We start from the raw sequence: 18,786 nt of genomic DNA, 5'->3' as shown, positions 1-18,786 counted from the left end.
CCACAGGATTCACTTTTCCACTTATCTTTGTGTCGTCTGCAAACTTCTTACCCTACACTCCGTCCCCTCCTCCAGATCATCTATATAAATGGTAAACAGTTGCGGCCCGAGTACCGATCCCTGCGGCACGCCACTAGTTACCTTCCTCCAACCGGAAAAACACCCATTTATTCCGACTCTTTGCTTCCTGTCGGATAGCCAGTCCCCAATCCACTTTAACACACTACCCCCAACTCCGTGTGCCCTAATCTTCTTCAGCAGCCTTTTATGGGGCACCTTATCAAACGCCTTTTGGAAATCCAAAAACACCGCATCCACCGGTTCTCCTCCATCAACCGCCCTCGTCACATCTTCATAAAAATCCAAGTTATGTCTGTTTTTCGGTTATATGGAACATTACTTGTATCAGTCCCACTCCTGCAACTCTTTCTGTTGTATCGATGACTGTATCTGCTGCTTCATGCCCTCATCTGGAACATGAGATTTCACTTTCAATTTCCCCCCTCTCTCACCTTCACATGGTCCATCTCAGATGCTTCGCTTCCTTGATTTCTCTGTTTCCACTTCTGGTGATAGAATAACCAATTTTCATTACAAGTGCACTGATCCCACAGCTACCTCAATGACAACACCTGCTTCCTGTAAGGACTCTATCCAATTCTCCAAATTTTTCCACCTCTGTTTCAATTATGCCACCTTCAAAAATGGTGCTCTGATATATCTGCATTTTTGCTTAACTGAAGTTTCTCCCACACTGTGATTGACAGGGCACTCATCCAGGTTCAATCCATTTCCTGCACACTCAGGTTAAGCAACATTTCACCTGCACCTCTTTCAATTTGGTTTATTGTATTTGCTGCTGGCATGGAGAGACAGCAGTGCTGACCACTGTGCCACCGTGTTGTCAGATAAGATAGGCAAAAAAGAAAATCTCTTTAGTTAATGACACAAGAACCATGGGACAAATTTATAGTTTTAGGCAAGTGATGTAGAGTGGATGTGAGTGGCACAGCAAGTGATAATGACCTGAAATTCAAGGATGTGGAAAACACAGACAGTAAATAATTTCTAAAATAAATTGGATGGATGTTTGAGGCAAATAAGCTTCCAGGGCTGCAGGATCTAGCAAACAGATTGCATTTTGCTCTATAGAAAGTCAGCATTGACTACATAGAAACATCGAATCCTTACAGCGCAGGAGACCATTTGGCCCATTATGTCTGCACCGACTCTGACAAAACATTCTACCCCCCAGCTCTATCCCCATTACCCCACACATTTACCATGGCTAATCCCCTTAACCTAAACATGTTGAGACATTAAGGGAAAATTTAGCGTGGCCAATCGACCTAATGGGCTGAATGTTCTTCATTGCCATGATTCTGTGACATAATGAAATTAAAAAACTAAATATACATTGTAAGGAATAATCATTAAGACAACATATATTGGAAGGAATAATTATTAGAACAAGTAGGAGATAATAATTAACATAGAAGAGATAATCACTACTTAAGAAGTTCTCATATATATCACATATCTTATTAAGCATACACATGGATACTCGCATAAATGAACATAGAAGCTGAAAGTAATTTCTTAAATAAACGTGAGAAAGTCAGACAACGGGAAAAAAGACTTGGCATAGATTAGACAATAAACTTCAGATAAGAAGGCAGGATGTAACCACAGTGATATCATAGCACATTCATTAGTGAAAAAACAGAAAGAAGGCAGATAACGTAGGTCTAGTAAATCATGGTGGCTAACGAAAAGTGGCCTTGGGGTCTGCAACAAAAAAACCTTGACTGTAAGATAAGAATGAAGCTAAATGTGGATAAAAAGGACTGTGAGAGCACTGGTTTTTTGGATTTGCCTGGGAATCCCGGCTTTATTGAAATGTACTAGCTAATAAAGCCTTGCTGCCTGGAAGATCAAGACTCAGACTCTCTATTCTGATTGATGAATTCTTCTTGCCGTCCACGGGGAACCACGGCAACATTTGGTGAGTGATGCATGAGCATAATTTAGGGTAAAATGAGGAAGATGGTGTTTGAATATAAGAAAAAAGATTTTACATTGCAGACATAGTGGCAGCGGCCCCTCCCCCGTCAATTGCAGGTAGAGTGGCAGCACCCCCCTGCTAATCGCAGGCAGAGTGGCAGCGCCCCCCTGCCAATCACAGGCAGAGTGGCTGCAGCCCTCCCTCACCGATTGCAGGAAGAGTGGCAGTGGCAACCTCCCCTCCCCCGCCAATCGCAAGCAGAGTGGCAGCGGCCCCCCCCTCCCTCCCCCGCAACGGGCACAAATCGCACTAATCACTTCACACCCCACTTTACGATTTTCGTGCCCGAAAATTCCACCCAAGGAGTTTATACTTGATTCCACACTGATGCATAAGCTGCCACTATGCAATCGGCAGGGGTGGGGGCATGATTGGTCGGGTGGGGGGGATAAGGTGGTCAGTAATGTTGGAAGGCATGTCCAATATCTGTGAGGCCAGGGAGGGATCTGGCAGGGGAGCTGCTTTATTTTATTTTTGCGCTGTGCATGTGCAGTTGAAGGCTCCGATTGGAGCTGCAGGCTCTCGGGTGTGTTAGGCCCCGCCCACAGGCTTCTGCAGTGACGAGCAACGGACTTTTGCAGCCAGGGTGCGTATGCGGGGGGTGCGTGTGGGGCTGAGAATCCGCCCAAACAACAGATCTGGAACTCTCCCAGTTCCACGCCTGCCCGACACTTGGACAAAAAGTCATAAAATAGCACCCCTTCTGTGCTTTTCATTTCGGCTCTGAAAGAGAATGTCTAGATACAACTGCTAACTTGGGGTGTTTGCAATCATTATTGAAAATATTCAATCGAGGCAAAATGAAAAACTAAAAGCAAAAGAAAATTTGGGGGGAAAACCTGGAGTCGTCATGTTAGCAAATAACCTGACTAGCGCACTGCCAATGAGTTGTACCACAAAGGCAGTGGAATGATTGTTTCACATGACATGAAGACCAGCAGAGTGAAGAGAGATTGTGTGCCAGACTTGCAGTCATAAAAAATACATTTATTTAAAAATTGATCTTGATACTGTGGATGGTGTGGAAAATGAAAGATTCAAAGCACGGGCGTTGGGAGGTGGCATGAAGCTGGCTGGCTAAATTTGAAGGTTTTCAAAAGTAAATGGAAGCTGGAGATAGGGAACTAATTGCAAAGGAATGAAAGTTGAAAATAGATTTCTTGAGGGAACAAGACGCCATCCTTAGAAGGATGGTGCACTGGGTTTGAGGATTGTTATTTTATACAATCTTGTTCACTACTGAAGTATCCTACTTCATGAAGTAGGATTTGTAACCTTGATTATAGTAACAGCAAGTCTTTATTAACTCATTTATATACAGTAGAAGGTACAGGGATGGATCTGACTCCATCCTAGGTCTTTACACATCTCTGTCCATCTCTAGATTGGTGTGGATGTGAGTCATGTGCCTTCTTACATCATTGTGTGGGCAGTACTGTAGACAGTCACATTAACCCAATCTGGTCCAAAGCCTACTACTAGACCTCCCAAACCTCTATCCTCTATGAAATCAGTCTGAATACTCTTTAGTGTTTGGAGACTCAGGACCATGCTGTCCTGGCTGGCTAACAAGAGTGGTCATCTTGACATCTTCTGCCATCTGGAGGAGATCTAGGCTACTGCTCTGAAAAGAGAAAGGCTGATTCCAGACAAGTCACATACCTCAATGGCTCAAGAACCATGCCGATGATCAGTGTGGGATTCCCCCTGCGCCATAAAGAATCCAAAAGCTTTGGAGTCATGGTTCTTCATTAGACAGGCCTGTCACACTGACACCTGAATCTAATTTAGAATTTGTTAGATGACGTTTTACCATATGTCAGCATTTCAAAACGAAAAGCTGCATTCTTTAATGTCACCTAAACAGTATGGCTGTATGGTGCTAGAGTTTTGACTTGCACAATTTACCAAAGTATCCCTGTCAGTTGCAGTTGAAGCACTTGGGAGTGCTTTCAGGACACTAATCTTTCATATGGGGGAATAATGCTGGCAAGCTTGCTCTGCTGGGCAATTCAAAAAATGTTTTCCTTGACTTGTGGCCCGATATGGTGGACTGAGGGCTATTGTCCACCTCATACATCTGTTCTCTCTCCTTAGGATGGCCCTATGTTGTTCACACAGCTCAGCGAGTCTAAACTGGATTGCCTTGTCTAAGGTAAAATCATTGTTAGCTTGTAGGTCAGAGTGAATTATCTACAACACCCATCACGATTCTGTCTCAGATGAGCTCAGACTTCAAAAATCATCTGACAGCCTGTAGAGATTGTTTATGAAGAAATCAACAGGGTCTTGTGTTAGAGACCAGATCAGAAACTCCAAGGTATATTGTGAAGTTAGCCTAGACACGCAAGCTTTATTTGATTTTGGTATTAGTGCGTTTATAAGGTGTTTTGCTCCAGGTGTGATTCCATTGACCCACTAGGTAGTTTTTATTTAAAACAAACGTTATTTAAGAACACAGTTCGAATATAACAAAATAATTAGCATAGTGTTTACAAATTTAAATGCTTAAACATGACAAGTTATAATTCTTAACTGCCAGCTATTGCTATAGTTCTAATTTAAGTATTTTCCCCATAGACATACATCCTTCTTCAGAACCAGTTAACAAAAACAGACATGCTCATGCGGATTTCCAGCCTTTTAACATCTCTGGACAGAGATTCAGAAAGTCTTCTGACTCCTATACAGTAGGCTCCAGAGAAAGATCTAACTTCAACCAGCAGAACTTCAGAGAAAGAGGCTTATTTCCTGGCAGATCCCAGTCTCCAATCTTCAGAGTGGGAAAGAGTTACTTCTCTCTACAAGCAGTAACTCAACTGGCTTCTCTCAGAGCCTAGCCCGCTCAGTCACATGGCTTTTCCTATCATAATCCGAATCAAGCTCGACTCTGAAAAACCCCAGGGGAAAACACTAACATAACAACCCTGCGTTAGTCCAGATTAAAACAAACATTCCAGCAATTAAGATCAATTATGCCCTATTAGAACAACTGGGGATGCCGGCTATAGACAAAGCTGCACCGATAAATAGAAGTGACTGCAAAAAGAAATCCGGCACAAGAAACATGACACAAATACATTTCTTAAAGACACAGTATTGTCACCCCTAGGGCAGTTGGACTCTCTTATTAAATTTGGCTCTCTCAAAGATTTTATTGGATTTTACATTGAAATAAATGTAAGATTTTAAAACATCAAATTTGACAGATGATTCCTCAACAGCTTATCGTGCAATGACGTTGTCTACAAGTGACCCAAACAAGCAAAGAAGTGTGTATTGGCTTGTTCTGCTTCTGATTTTTTATTTAGATACATTGCTATATCTTAAAATTCATTTCCTCCGAAAATTGCAAATCTGAGACTGGTCCTGGACATGGGTGAATCACGGCGAAGCTGGAAGTATGGAATTGTGATCCAGTTTGAAAGTTTTTAACAGTTTGCATACAGCTGTCAGAGATTGCAGGCTTCCAAGATGGCATCGCTGTTCACAGCCAAACAATGGATCTTACAACGTTTGACAATTTTTGGTGGGCGTTTCAAAATGGCAGCAGTGGCTCTGAAGAAGGCCACATTGGCTGTGTTCATTAACCACCTGTCAACTTGCTTTAATCAATAGTACATTATTATGAATTTGAAACATTTCAACTCGCCTTTTCAGGCTGTGAGCTCTGTTGCTGACGCTTGACTTCCAAGGAAGATTCAATGGCAAAAACATTTACCTTTTTGCTTCCAAGCTCTTCTGTCTTTGGAGCTTTTTCTTTCTGGTGACATTGCTCTGTCCGTATCTTGTGAGAGCTTGTTTCAATTCAGAATCCGTTGTGCTTGTCCTTTTTCCTCAGTTTTTCTGCATTCTGGTGAGGATAAGGTTTTTGATCTAGATGCTGCCACCACGAAGAATCTTGCTTTGGACACACATAGTGGACTTTTGCATCTTGAGTGTAACCAGTTTTTATTCACAATTCATAACTATATACAGTAGCAAGTATCGAGTTGACTCCATCCAAGGTCTTTACAAATCTTTATCCATACTGGGGAAGGTGTGACCTCTATGAGAAGGATGGTCTACACCTTAATCAGAAGGGGACCAATATCCTGGGGGGTAAATTTGCTAAGGCCATGCAGGGAGGTTTAAACTGATTCGGGGGGGGGGGAGGGATCCTGAGTAGTGGGGCTGAAAGTGAGGGATGCATGGATGGGGACTGCAATGCACGGCATTGCAGAGGTGGGGTGGAGCAGGGTTTGAAATGTGTATACTTCAATGCCAGGAGTATTCGCAATAAAGTGGGTGAACTTGCAGCGTGGATCAGTACCTGGGACTTCGATGTTGTGGCTATTTCAGAGACATGGATAGAGCAGGGGCAGGAATGGATGCTGCAGGTCCCGGGGTTCAAATGTTTTAGTCGAAGTAGGGAAGGAGGTAGAAGAGGGGGAGGGGTAGCATTATTGGTCAGAGATTGTATCACAGTGTCAGAGAGGAGGTTTGATGAGGACTTATCTGTTGAGGTAGTATGGGCGGAGATTAGAAATAGGAGAGGAGAGGTCACCCTGTTGGGAGTCTTTTATAGACCTCCTAAAAGTTCTAGAGAGGTTGAGGAAAGGATTGCGGAGTCAATCCTGCTTAGGAGTGAAAGTAATAGGGCAATTGTTATGGGGGATTTTAACTTGACTAATATTGACTGGAATTGTTATAGCTCTAGCTCGTTAGAGGGGTCAGTTTTTGTTCAAAGCGTGCAGGAAGGTTTTTTGACTCAGTATGTAGACAGGCCAACTAGAGGTGAGGCTATATTGGATCTGGTGCTGGGAAATGAGCCAGACCAGGTGCTAGACTTGGAAGTTGGTGTGCATTTTGGTGATAGTGACCACAATTCGGTTACGTTCACCTTAGTGATGGAAAGGGATAGGCATGAACCTCGGGCCAGTGGTTTTAGCTGGGGGAAGGGTAATTATGAGGCTATTAGGAGAGAATTAGGAAACATAGGTTGGACTAGGAGATTACAGGGACTGGGAACGTCCGACATGTGGAGTTTTTTCAAGGAGCAGCTACTGCGAGTCTGTGATAGGTATGTCCCTGTCAGGCAAGGAGGAATTGGTAGGGCTAGGGAACCGTGGTGCACCAAAAAAGTTTCTTTGTTGGTTAAAAAGAAAAAGGAGGCTTATGTTCGGATGAGACGTGAGCACTCGGGTAGTGCACTAGAAAGCTTTAGATTGGCTAAGAGGGAGTTGAAGAGCGAGCTTAGAAGGGCTAAAAGGGGACATGAGAAGACTTTGGCGGATAGGGTTAAAGAGAATCCTAAGGCGTTCTATAGGTATGTCAAGAACAGAAGGTTGGTTAGGGCAAGTTTAGGGGCAGTTATAGATGGCAGAGGGAAGTTATGTGTGGAACCGGAGGAGATTGGTGAAGCATTGAACCAATATTTCTCTTCGGTGTTCACGCAAGGGGACATGAATATAGCTGAGGAGGACACTGGGTTGCAAGGGAGTAGAATAGACAGTATTACAGTTGATAAGGAGGATGTGCAGGATATTCTGGAGGGTCTGAAAATAGATAAATCCCCTGGTCCGGATGGGATTTATCCAAGGATTCTCTGGGAGGCAAGAGAAGTGATTGCAGCGCCTCTGGCTCTGATCTTCAGGTCGTCGTTGGCCTCTGGTATAGTACCAGAAGATTGGAGGTTAGCGAATGTTGTCCCATTGTTTAAGAAGGGGAACAGAGACTTCCCCGGGAATTATAGACCGGTGAGTCTCACTTCTGTTGTCGGCAAGATGTTGGAAAAAATTATAAGGGATAGGATTTATAGTTATTTGGAGAGTAATGAATTGATAGGTGATAGTCAGCATGGTTTTGTGGCAGGTAGGTCGTGCCTTACTAACCTTATTGAGTTTTTTGAGAAAGTGACCAAGGAGGTGGATGGGGGCAAGGCAGTGGACGTGGTATATATGGATTTTAGTAAGGCGTTTGATAAGGTTCACCATGGTAGGCTTCTGCAGAAAATGCAGATGTATGGGATTGGGGGTGATCTAGGAAATTGGATCAGGAATTGGCTAGCGGATAGGAAACAGAGGGTGGTGGTTGATAGTAAATATTCATCATGGAGTGCGGTTACAAGTGGTGTACCTCAGGGATCTGTTTTGGGGCCACTGCTGTTTGTAATATTTATTAATGATCTGGATGAGGGTATAGTTGGGTGGATTAGCAAATTTGCTGATGACACCAAAGTCGGTGGTGTGGTAGACAGTGAGGAAGGGTGTCGTAGTCTGCAGGAAGACTTAGACAGGTTGCAAAGTTGGGCCGAGAGGTGGCGGATGGAGTTTAATGCGGAGAAGTGTGAGGTAATTCACTTTGGTAGGAATAACAGTTGTGTTGAGTATAGGGCTAACGGGAGGACTTTGAATAGTGTGGAGGAGCAGAGGGATCTAGGTGTATGTGTGCATAGATCCCTGAAAGTTGGGAATCAAGTAGATAAGGTTGTTAAGAAGGCATATGGTGTCTTGGCGTTTATTGGTAGGGGGATTGAATTTAGGAGTCGTAGCGTTATGTTGCAACTGTACACAACTCTGGTGCGGCCGCACTTGGAGTACTGTGTGCAGTTCTGGTCCCCACATTACAGGAAGGATGTGGAGGCTTTGGAGAGGGTGCAGAGGAGGTTTACCAGGATGTTGCCTGGTATGGAGGGGAGATCCTATGAGGAGAGGCTGAGGGATTTGGGATTGTTTTCGCTGGAAAGGCGGCGGCTAAGAGGGGATCTTATTGAAACATATAAGATGATTAGAGGTTTAGATAGGGTGGATAGTGATAGCCTTTTTCCTCTGATGGAGAAATCCAGCACGAGGGGGCATGGCTTTAAATTGAGGGGGGGTAGTTATAGAACCGATGTCAGGGGTAGGTTCTTTACCCAGAGGGTGGTGAGGGATTGGAATGCCCTGCCAGCATCAGTAGTAAATGCGCCTAGTTTGGGGGCGTTTAAGAGATCCGTAGATAGGTTCATGGACGAAAAGAAATTGGTTTAGGTTGGAGGGTCACAGTTTTTTTTTTTAACTGGTCGGTGCAACATCGTGGGCCGAAGGGCCTGTTCTGCGCTGTAATGTTCTATGTTCTATGTTCTATCTCTAGACTGACCCTGGCTCATGTGTCTTCTCAGTAAGAAGTCTCACAACACCAGATTAAAGTCCAACAGGTTTATTTGGTAGCAAATGCCACTAGCTTTCGGAGAGCAGCGCTCCAAAAGCTAGTGGCATTTGCTACCAAATAAACCTGTTGGACTTTAATCTGGTGTTGTGAGACTTCTTACTGAGTTTACCCCAGTCCAACGCCGGCATCTCCACATCATGTGTCTTCTTACAGCACTGTGTGGGTGGTACCTGTACTCAGTCCCTCATTAACTCTTTTTGCATCAGACTCTACTACTACTGCCTATGTGGATATAGAGCTTGGGGCTGTCCTTAACTTTTAAACCCTTGCTGATAGAACACTTTTTTTCTTTTTATTTGTACTAGATTTGGTTCAGAGATTCTTGGGGATTTTTTTTGTCAGTAGAGTATATTGACAGAAATGTAAAGGATTTGTTATTTCTTACCAGCACTGTACCATGAGTCTGGAGGTTTGAACTCTGCAGGTAGGCCAGAATGTGTTATATTTGTGTTTAGTTTGTTCTCTTAAACTATTATAGGTTGAGATAATGCATGTGCAGTGTTAACTGTGATAGTTTGCTTCAAGCCTTTCTCTTTTAATTTTGCTGTAACTGTATTTGTGTTAAAGGATGTCTTAGCAATAATTTTTTTTTTGGTCACTTAGAATCTCTATGTGGAACTGAATAAAACTCAAAGCGATATGATACATTCAAGTGTAGGATTGCTATTCAGTCTGCAGCTTTTTGTTTTCTTTACTGGAAGAGGCTACTTCACATTGATTTTGAAATGTAATGAAAACAGATACAATTGCAAGCAAAAGAAAATAATTGTGGATTAAACCATGCTGTATGATGAAATTAAACCAAATAAAACCCGGTGGCACAGTGGTTAACACTGCTATCTCACAGCACCAGGGACCCGGGTTCAGTTCCGGCCTCGGGTCACTATCTGTGTGGAGTTTGCACAATCTCTCAGTGTCTCTATGGGTTTCCTCCAGGTGTTCCAGGTTCCTCCCACACTCCAAAAATGTGCAGGTAAGGTTGATTGGCTATGCTAAATTAACCCTAGTGTCAGGGGGATTAGCAGAGCAAATAGGAGGGGTTACTGAAATAGAGTCAGGTGGGACTGTGTTTAGTGCAGACTCAATAGGCCAAATGGCCTCCTTCTGCACTGTAGAGATTCTATGATTTCTATACGGTTAGTCATTTTTTAAAAAAGAATTTCTCCCTTGATAACTTTCTCCTGAAAGTATTGACTGCTTGCTTGCAGTATAGTTCTGTAGAGTTAACAATCATATGCTACCCCGCCCAAGTGGTCATTATTCATATTCGAGTTTATCCAGGGAATGTCGACAAGTTTTACAACTCAAGAATGAATCACAGCCAAGCCCCAACTTGCCCTCACAGCTGTTTACACACACACATATCCTTTCCAGTAGTGAGTAATCATGACAGCGCACCCTTGGAAATTTATTACTTCAGACCTCAGGAGCACCAAGGTCAACTATAATTCCTATCAACTCAGCTGAGATCAGTTAATTCAACACAGACCAGAGATTTAAGTTGGAACCATTCCTGACTTGTACAGCTCAACCTCACTACATGAACTCAATAAGCTTTCAAATGTCCTCAAATATTTGTTTTCATCCTCTCTCTGGTCAGGATACAGTCCCAATAATGATTGCAACCCATAACCCATATAATCATTGGAAGATTTAAAATAGGAAGCCATTCAGCTCATTATCCCAGTACCAAATATTTGGCAGAGCTATTCAGTTAGTCACACTCATCTTTCTCAGAGCCCTGTTTCTTTTATTAAGTTTTAAGTGTTTATCTGATTCATTTTTTAAAGTTACTATTGAACTTGCTTCCACCACCTTTTCATAAGAACATAACAAATAGAAGCAGGAGTAGGTCATCTGGCCACTCAAGCCTGCTCCGCCATTCAATAAGATAGTGGCTGATCTGATAGTGGGTTCAGTTCCACATACCCGCCCGCTCCCCATAACCCTTAATTTCCTTATTGGCTAAAAAACTATCTAACTGTGACTTAAACACATTTAATGAGGTAGCCTCTACTGCTTCATTGGGCAGAGAATTCCAAAGATTCACTACACTCTGGGAGAAGAAGTTCCTCCTCAACTCTGTTCTAAATTGACTCCCCCGTATTTTGAGGCTATGCCCCCTAGTTCTTGTTTCCATTGTAAGTGGAAACAATCTCAATGTTTCTACCTTGTCTAGCCCCTTCATTATCTTATATGTCTCTATAAGATCTCCCCATAACCTTCTAAACTCCAAAGAGTACAGGCCCAGTCTGCTCAATTTCTCCTCATAAGCCAACCCCCTCATCTCCGGAATCAACCTAGTGAACCTTCTCTGCACCCCTTCCAAAGCCAATACATCCTTTCTTGAATAAAAGGACCAAAACTGTATACAGTACTCTAGGTGCGGCCTCACCAGCACCTTGTACAGTTGCAGCATGACCTCCCTGCTTCTATACTCCATCCCTCTCGCGATGAAGGCCAACATTCCATTTGCCTTGACCACCTGCTGCACCTGCAAACTGTGTTTTTGTGATTCATGCACAAGGACCCCTAGGTCCCTCTGTACAGTAGCATGTTGTAATTTTTCACCATTTAAATAATAGTCCCTTTTCCTATTATTCCTTCCAAAGTGGATAACCTCACACTTACCAACGTTATACTCCATCTGCCAGATCCTCGCTCACTCACTTAACCTATCCAAATCTCTCCGCAGACTCTCGGTGTCTTCCACGCAATTTGCTTTCCCACCCATCTTCATGTTATCTGCAAACTTTGTTACCCTACACTCGGTGCCCTCCTCCAGATCATCTATGTATATGGTAAATAGTTGAGGTCCCAGCACCGATCCCTGCGGCACGCCACTAGTCACGGATTGCCAACCAGAAAAGCACCCATTTATACCTACTCTCTGTTTTTTTTTAGATAGCCAATCTTCAATCCACGCTAACACTTTACCCTCCAACTCCATGCACCTTTATCTTTTGCAGTAACCTTTTGAGAGGCACCTTATCGAAAGCCTTCTGGAAATCCAAATACAATACATCCACCGGTTCCCCCCTGTCAACCGCACTCGTCACCTCCTCAAAAAACTCCAGTAAATTAGTCAAACATGACTTTCCCTTCCTGAATCCATGCTGCGTCTGCTTGATTGAACCATTCTTATCCAGGTGTCCTGCTATTTCTTCCTTTATGATAGATTCCAGCATTTTCCCAACTACGGATGTTAAGCTAACCGGCCTGTAATTACCTCCCTTTTGTCTGCCTCCTTTTTTAAACAGTGACGTTACATTAACTGTTTTCCAATCAGCTGGCACCTCCCCAGAGTCCAGTGAATTTTGATAGATTACAACTAATCAGTTTTCAGGCAGTACATTCGAGATGACAACATGTTGCTCATATCACCTCTTGTTCTTCCGCCAAGCACATTGAATCTGTTTTCATTGGTTACCAACACCATTGGTAACAGTTTAAGTAGATAAGAAAAGGAGAACAGGTAGACCATGTGGCCCCTTCAGCCTGCTCCATAAATAATTTAAATTATGGCTGATCTTCTACCTCAACTACATTTCCTGTCTAATCCCCATATCGCTAACTTTCTTTACTATATAAATTTCTATCACTGCTGAATATACTGAGCATCCACAGCCCACTGGGGTAGAGTTCCAAAAATTCACAATCCTGTGTAAAGAAATTTCTTCTCATCTTAGTCCTAAATGGCCAATCTCTTATTCTGAGACTATGACCGCAGGTTCTATACTCTTCAGTCAGGGAAAACTCTCTCTCAGCATCTACCCCTGAAAAGCTTTTAAAGGGCTTTATGTTTCTGTGAAATGTTTGAATCAGATCTCATTCTTCTAAACTTCAAAGAATATAGGCCCATTTAACTCAATCTCTCCTCATCCCAGGAATCAATGAGAACTTTTGTTGTACCCAGTCAAAGCCAAGTCTATCTTTCCCTGGGAATGAAAATCAAAACTGTACACGGTACTCAAGATATGTTCACACCAATGTCCTATACAATTGCAGCAAGACTTCATTCTTCTTCTTCAACGACTTCCTCCCTCCATCTTACAATAATAGGTAACATACCATCTACCTTCCTAATATTTTGCTTTGCTAGCTGGTTTTGAGTGATTCTCCAGTGCTTTGAGGTTCATGTTGTAAGTTGTCCAGGTGTCCAAAGCATATAGGAATGGGGGGGGGGGGGGGGCGGGGGGGGGGACTCCTCATTTTGACTGTCGATCAGTAGTTATCAGCTTCCATCCAATTATCTTTCTCCCATTGCATAACAACGTTTAATAAAAGCAAATTACTGCGGATGCTGGAATCTGAAAATGCTGGAAAAGTCTGGCAGCACCTGCAAGGAGAGAAAAGAGCTGACGATTTGAGTCCAGATGACCCTTTGTCAAAGCTAAAAGGCATAGAAAGAGGGAGATATTTATACTGCAGGGGGAGAGAATGAAAGATGAGTCATAGCCACAGAAACCAGGGAAACCAGCTAATAGCTGTCCACAGAGAGAATAAAGGGTGTGAATGGCCAAATGGCAGAGAAGCTAAAATGAAGATTTTGGGGGGGGGGGGGGGGATAGAAATGGATGGGACAGAGGTAAGATTTAGAAAAGGAGAAGCAAAGGGGAAGAAAAGGTAAGGGAAAGGTAAGGGAAAAGAGTGTGGGGGGGAAGAAAAATTAAGAAAGACAATAAAGAAATAAAAGGTAAACAGTAAAAAATTAAATAAAATAGAAAGAAAACAACGGGGTCGAGGTGGGATAGAGCAAATCATCTGAAGTTGTTGAATTCGATGTTGAGACCGGATGGTTGTAAAGTGCCTAGCCGGAGATGAAATACTGTTCCTCCAGTTTGCATTGAGCTTCACTGGAACATTGCAGCAAGGAGTCTAACAACACCAGGTTAAAATCCAACAGGTTTATTTGGTAGCAAATGCCACTAGCTTTCGGAGCGCTGCTCCTTCGTCAGGCGAGTGGGAGATCTGCTAACAAACAGCAAACAGGCACATCAAGACACAAACTCAATTTACAGAATAATGAATGGAATGCAAGTCTTTACAGCTAATCAAGTCTTAAAGGTACAGACAATGTGAGTGGAGAGAGCATTAAGCACAGGTTAAAGAGATGTGTATTGTCTCCAGACAGGACAGCAGTGAGATTTTGCAAGTCCAGCCAAACCTGTTGGACTTTAACCTGGTGTTGTTAGACTCCTTACTGTGTTTACCCCAGTCCAATGCCGGCATCTCCACATCATAACATTGCAGCAAGCCAAGGACAGACATATGGGCATGAGAGCAGGATTGGGTGCTAAAATGACAAGCAACTGGAAGGTCAAGGTCCTGATTGTGCACAGACCGAAGGTGCTCAGAAAAGCGACCACTCAGTCTATGCTTGGTTTCTCCAATATAGAGCCCACCACATTGGGAGCAGCGAATGCAATACACCAAATTGAAAGGTTTAAGTGAAACACTGCTTAACCTGGATTGAATGTTTTGGACCTTGGATGGTGAGCATGGAAGAGGTAAAGGGACAAGTGTTACACCTTCTGCAATTGCATGGGAAGGTGCCATGAGTGACGGGAGAGGTGTTGGGTATAGTGGAGGAGTGGACTATCCTTGTTCTGGGAGGGATGGGGGTTGTCTCTCCCAGAACAAGGATAGAGTCCCCCTTGTTCTCACATTTCACCCCACCAGCTTCTGCATGCAAAGCATAATCCTCCGCCATTTTTGCCAACTCCAGTGTGATGCCACCACCAAACACATCTTCCCTTCGCTCCCTGTCAGCGTTCCACACAGACCGTTCCCTCCAGAATGACCTAGTCCACTCCTCCACTATACCCAACACCACTCCCGTCACTCATGGCACCTTCCCATGCAATCGCAGAAGGTGTAACACCTGTCCCTTTACCTCTTCTATGCTCACCATCCAAGGTCCAAAACATTCATTCCAGGTTAAGCAGTATTTCACTTAAACCTCTTTCAATTTGGTGTATTGCATTCGCTGCTCCCAATGTGGCCTCCTCTTTATCGGAGAAACCAAACGTAGACTGGCCGATCGCTTTGCTGAGCACCTTTGGTCTGTGCACAATCAGGACTCTGACCTTCCAGTTGCTTGCCATTTTAACACACAATCCTGCTCCCTTGTCTGTCCTTGGCTTGCTGCAATGTTCCAGTGAAGCTCAATGCAAACTGGAGGAACAGCATCTCATCTCTGGCTAGGCACTTTACAGCCTTCCGGTCTCAACATTGAATTCAACAACTTCAGATGATTTGCTCTATCCCACCTTGATCCCTTTGTTTATTCATTCTATTTTATCTAATTTTTTTTACTGTTCTTTACCTTTTATTTCTTTATTGTCTTTCTTCATTTTTCTTCCTCCCCTCCACTCTTTTTCCTTACTTTACCCCCTTCCCTTTTCTAAATCTTACCTTTGGCTCATCCATAAATATTCATTTAGTGCCTCTCCTATCTCTTCAGACTCCACGCACAACTTCCCACTCCTGTCCTTGACTGGCCCTAATCTTACCCTAGTCATTCTTTTACTCCTGACATACCTACAGAAAGCTTTAGGGTTTTCCTTGATCCTACCTGCCAACGACTTCTCATGTCCCCTCGTGGCTCTTCTTAACTCTTTCTTTGGGTCCTTCCTGGCTAACGTGTAACTCTCAAGTGCCCTAACTGAGCCTTCACGTCTCATCTTAACATAAGTCTCCTTCTTCCTCTTCACAAGAGATTCAACCTCCTTAGTAAACCATGGTTCCCTCACACGTCTGCTTCCTCCCTGCCTGACAGGTACATATTTATCAAGGACGTGTAGTAGCTGTTCCTTGAACAAGTTCCACATTACAATTGTGCCCATCCCCTGCAGTTTCCTTCCCCAATCTATGCCAGCTAAATCTCGCCTCATCGCATCATAATTTCCTTTCCCCCAGCTATAACTCTTGCCCTTTGGTATATACCTATCCTTTTCCATTGCTAAGGTAAACGTAATCGAATTGTGGTCACTGTCACCAAAGTGCTCACTTACCTCCAAATCTAACACCTGGCCTGGTTCATTACCCAGTACCAAATCCAATGTGGCCTCGCCTCTTGTTGGTCTATCTACATACTGCGTCAGGAAGCCTTCCTGCACACATTGGACAAAAACCAACCCCTCTAAAGTACTCGAACTATAGCTTTTCCAGTCAATATTTGTAAAGTTAAAGTCCCCCAGTACAACTACCCTGTTTCTTTCGCTCCTATCCAGAATCATCTTTGCAATCTTTTCCTCTACATCTCTGGAACTTTTTGGAGGTCTATAAAAAATTCCCAACAGGGTGAATCTCTTCTTCACTTTCTCTGGTCGAAGGAGAACAACTTAAGCACCCCAGGTCTCTCCAAATAATTGAAGTTCCTCCTCCTTACCATTCTAGTAAATTACTCCTAACCCTCTTTAAGGTCTTGATAAAATACTTTCTAAAATACCAATTAGAAAATTGTGGTCAGTCCCCGCAATCCATGCCTCTGACGAAGGGTCATCCAGACTTGAAATGTTAGCTCTGTTGTCTCTCCACAGATGCTATCAGACCTACCGAGACTTTCCAGTATTTTCTGTTTTTGTCCCACAATTTCCACCCTTATCTCCCTGCATAACGTAGGATCCCATTCCATCCAGTGCAGGTGACTGTTTTTTCTTGGAGTTCTGTCTAGAATAGAGCATAATACTCCAGCTGAGGCCTAAATCAGTGTTTTATAAAAGGTTCTGTATAACATCTTTGTTTTGAATTCCACATTCCTATTAATCAAGTCAAGGATCTCACTTTTTAAACAACCTTCTCAATGTGATCTGCCACCTTCAGATTTATGGGTCCAACCACTCTCAGGTCTGTTTGTTCTTCACCACCCGACCTTTAAATTGTACCATTTAATTTATATTGCGTCTACTCATTTTTGCAATCAAAATGTTAAATTTCATCTGCCATGTCTGCCGATTTCACCAAAGTGTCCACGTTTTCCTGAAAGCTGTTCTCTCCTCCTCATTGTTACTATATTTCCAAGTTCAATTACATCCACAAACTTGGAAAATGAGTAACCACAGGAGCTAGTTCAATACATTTGATAGCACTAGAAATTTACATCCTAAACAATAGTTTTACAAACATTATTTACGGCCCTTTTTAGTATCCTTCAAAGTTACTGATCCTACTTAGCAACAGCTTTTGTTTATAGAAGTTTCATCTCTGTTGCCAAGATGATCAGCCTCAACCTGAATTTAAATATAGCACTGAGTGGTTATGGATGTCAGTGTGCAGGCTTGTTGTATCTGTACTTTTCCACATTCAAGCCCCCACCTTCAATCAGGAAGCTGCATGACCTGGGCTATGTTTGATCCCCAAGCAACTGAATATAGAGCAGCTGTGGGTCTAAAAACAAGAGGAACCAGCTGCTTGTGGAGCCTGAAGCCTTCCATCTTAGAACTGGATATTACCTCAAGGGGTCTCATCAAAAGCTGTGTAATTATTCCCATTAATTCTGCTAGAAGTTAGAGAACTACTGAATTAGGCTTGCATCAGGGTACTAGAATTTGTCTTCGCCCTGCCTTGTGCAGGGGTTGGCATTCATGGCCTCTGCTCCTGGTCATTATTCAGTTACTTGTGCTGGAAATGTGCTTAGTGAAAATAGGATCAAACTTGAGTGTGATGCATCCTAAGTCAAATTACTGAACATATAACTGGGGGAAATATCAGAGGGACATTATTTAAACATGGGTCAGCAACTTCAGGAGAGGAAGAAAAAGATTGAGAAAAGAAATATTATAACCACATCAAAAAAATAATTACGGTTAAAATGTAAACCGATTTGTTTGCAACAGGAAGTTTCCCCAAAACTAGAATCTACAAATAAAGGATTTAAGTGTGTTCACAAGTTTTCATTTTAGGATGTTCATTGTTACTCATATAGAAATTGACAAATCTAATTAGCTACATTCAAAGCCGAACCGCAGAATAGTCAAAAAAGTCTGGATTCTGTCCACCAGAGGGCCGCAAATTCACTTTATAAACAAAAGGAAATAGATGAAACTATTTTGCAAGCATTCCCTTTTTAGGAGAAACTTACAACTGTACTTTGGAATGCTGCAAGGTCACTATAAAAACAAATCAGGATTTAATTTAAAAAAGCCTCGTTGCAGCAGAGCGATAAATTACATTGCAATTTAAAACGCAAAATGATAAATGGCATAATAATTTACCTTTTTTTTGCTTCCTCACAATTTTTCCACTCCTAACCTGAAGAGTCGAACCTTCCGAGTTCCAGAGCGGCACAGCTTCCACTACCTGGCCCCAGTACCTATTCTTGACGTTTGAACACAAAATCAACACAGGAAATAATAGGCAACATGATCCTGTTGTCATGCTAGTTACAGATGCACTTTTTTCGCTATTTCATATTTTCTACCGTCACACCCTTTTCAAAACTCGCTATTGTCGTACTGAACCACGCCACATGGCACTTTTCATTCCACTTTTGCCACTGTCGATTCTTCCCATCATAGTTGCATTTC

At 42.8% G+C, this 18,786-nt stretch overlaps 1 protein-coding gene across 1 annotated transcript in view; it reads right to left on the bottom strand.

Moving 5' to 3' along the window:
• The window catches only part of LOC144479428 (large ribosomal subunit protein eL36), a 32,499-nt gene extending 13,927 nt beyond the window's left edge, over positions 1 to 18,572 (bottom strand). The window contains exon 1 of the mRNA XM_078198080.1: positions 18,475 to 18,572. The gene's annotated coding sequence lies outside the window, so the exon portion shown is untranslated. The remainder of the gene's footprint in view (positions 1 to 18,474) is intronic.
• Positions 18,573 to 18,786: the final 214 nt, after the last annotated feature.

This window comes from Mustelus asterias, chromosome 26, assembly GCF_964213995.1.
Source record: "Mustelus asterias chromosome 26, sMusAst1.hap1.1, whole genome shotgun sequence".
In the NCBI taxonomy this organism is placed as follows: Eukaryota; Metazoa; Chordata; class Chondrichthyes; order Carcharhiniformes; family Triakidae; genus Mustelus; species Mustelus asterias.
This window is presented reverse-complemented; position numbering and strand designations above follow the sequence as displayed.